Source organism: Chrysochloris asiatica, unplaced genomic scaffold (assembly GCF_000296735.1).
Source record: "Chrysochloris asiatica unplaced genomic scaffold, ChrAsi1.0 scaffold00041, whole genome shotgun sequence".
NCBI classification, from domain to species: Eukaryota; Metazoa; Chordata; class Mammalia; order Afrosoricida; family Chrysochloridae; genus Chrysochloris; species Chrysochloris asiatica.
Genome location: NW_006408559.1, coordinates 8,530,218 through 8,532,187, shown reverse-complemented (window position 1 = coordinate 8,532,187; position 1,970 = coordinate 8,530,218). Strand labels below are relative to the sequence as shown.

Below are 1,970 nucleotides of genomic sequence, written 5' to 3'. Positions count from 1 at the left end.
TAGGGTAAGCACAGGACTGGCAACCACAAGGTCAGTAGTTAAAACCCATCAGCCACTCTTAGAAGCCCTATATAGGGTGGCTGAGTGGACACTGACTTGACAATACACACAACAACAATATAGCTTTGGATTAATTGATGCTGCAAGAATGGCTTCAAACAGAAGAACAATTTTGAAGACAGCACAGGAATAGATAGTGTTGCATCTGTTGTACATTGACAGGGTTGCTAAGAGCCCAACACTTAACCCACTGCACCAGGAGGAATCCTTGTTGTTGGCAGGTGCCGTCAAGTCAGTTTGACTCATAGTGATACAACATTCTCTTGTAGAATGAAACACCTCCCAATCCTGTACCATTCTCACAGAGCCCACTGTTGCTGCCACTGTGTCAATCCATCTCATTGGGGGGGTCTTCCTCTTTTCCACTAACCCTCCACTTTACTAGGCATGATACCCGTCTTCAGGGACTGGAGTTGTTGTTAAGTTCTGTTGAGTCGGTTCTGACTCATAGCAACCCTGTATAGTGTTTCCGAGGAGCAGTTGGTGAGCTTGAACCGCTACCCTTGTGATTCAAACCCACTTTGCAGTCCAGCGCATCAACCCTCAGCGCCACACCAGGGCTCCTGATATCAGGTCCCTCCTGATCATATGTTCAAAGCATAAGAAACGAAGTCTTACCATCTTCATTCTAAGGAGCCTTCTGCCTGTGTTCTTCCAACATAGATTTGTTTGATGTTCTGGCAGTCTGTGGTGTTTTCAATATTCTTCACCAACACCATAATTCAAATGCATCAATTTTTTTCTATGATATTCCAAATTCACCGTCCAACTTTTACATGCATATGGGGCGACTAAAAATACCATGGCTTGTGTCACGGCACCTCAGTCCTCAAAGTGACAACTTTGCTCTTGAACACTTTAAAGAGCTCTTTTGCAGAAGATTTGATTTGATTTCTTGATTGCTGCTTCTATGAGTGCTCATTGTGGATCTGAGCAAATTGAAGTTTGACAGCTTCAACCTTCTCTCCATTTATCATGTTATTTATTGGCCCAGAGGCGAGAACTCAGTGTCCTTGTTGTTAAATGCTGTTGGAGTCAATTCCAACTCAGGGATCCTATATAGTGTTTGCAAGGAGTGGCTGATGGGTTTGAAGCACCAACCTTATGGTTAGCAGTCCAGTGCATATCCTACAGTGCCACACCTGGACTCCTTAGAATGACTAAAACCTCAAACACCCACTGCCACTGAGTTGATTCCGAGGCTGTAAATCTTTATGGTAGCAGACAGCCATTGGAACAGCTGGTAAATTCCAACTGCTGACCTTGTGGTTCACAGCCAATGAGTAACCCACTGCTCCCCCAGGGCTCCTAGAGTGACGGAAGTGCCTTGATTTGCTCATATGGGGTGTCTGCGCACTTGAGCTGTTGTGAATCTGAACGGTGAGGTCTGTGAGTATAAATGCACACCTGGTTCCAAAGATTCCGTATGAAATGAGAGAATACCAAATAGTTTGGACATTTTGGATTAAACCAAAAAGGTATTTAAAATGTATCCATCTGTTTGTGTTGGGGACTGCGATCACTGAGGTGTTGGGGCCCTGTGTCATGGACGAAAATCCTACACGATGACTCCACTCAGGCTTGCTAGCCAGGGACCCTGAGGGCCCAAGGAAGTAACCTCTGGACATCCCGAGTTCGTTGGCTTTTACAAACTCACTGTTGGGCTAGCTCTGTATCATTTTCTTTGGTCCTATTATTCATTCTATGCTTCGAACTCCAGTAATTGTAGCTTCTGAGAAAATGGTTTCTTATGTGCCTCTATTAATGTCTCCACTGTATTGGCAGTGCTTCAGGTTCTAGGAACAAATCTCTCTGAGGAACAAACTCTGGTCACCTGGCAAGCATGGCAAAACTGTTCTTTATCAAGTTATTCAGTTATGTTTGGTATTTACTTAATACATGAGCTCTTA

At 44.2% G+C, this 1,970-nt stretch overlaps 1 protein-coding gene across 1 annotated transcript in view; it reads right to left on the bottom strand.

The window, feature by feature from the left end:
* Window positions 1-1,970, bottom strand: part of AGBL3 (ATP/GTP binding protein-like 3) — a 103,382-nt gene that overhangs the window by 67,349 nt on the left and 34,063 nt on the right.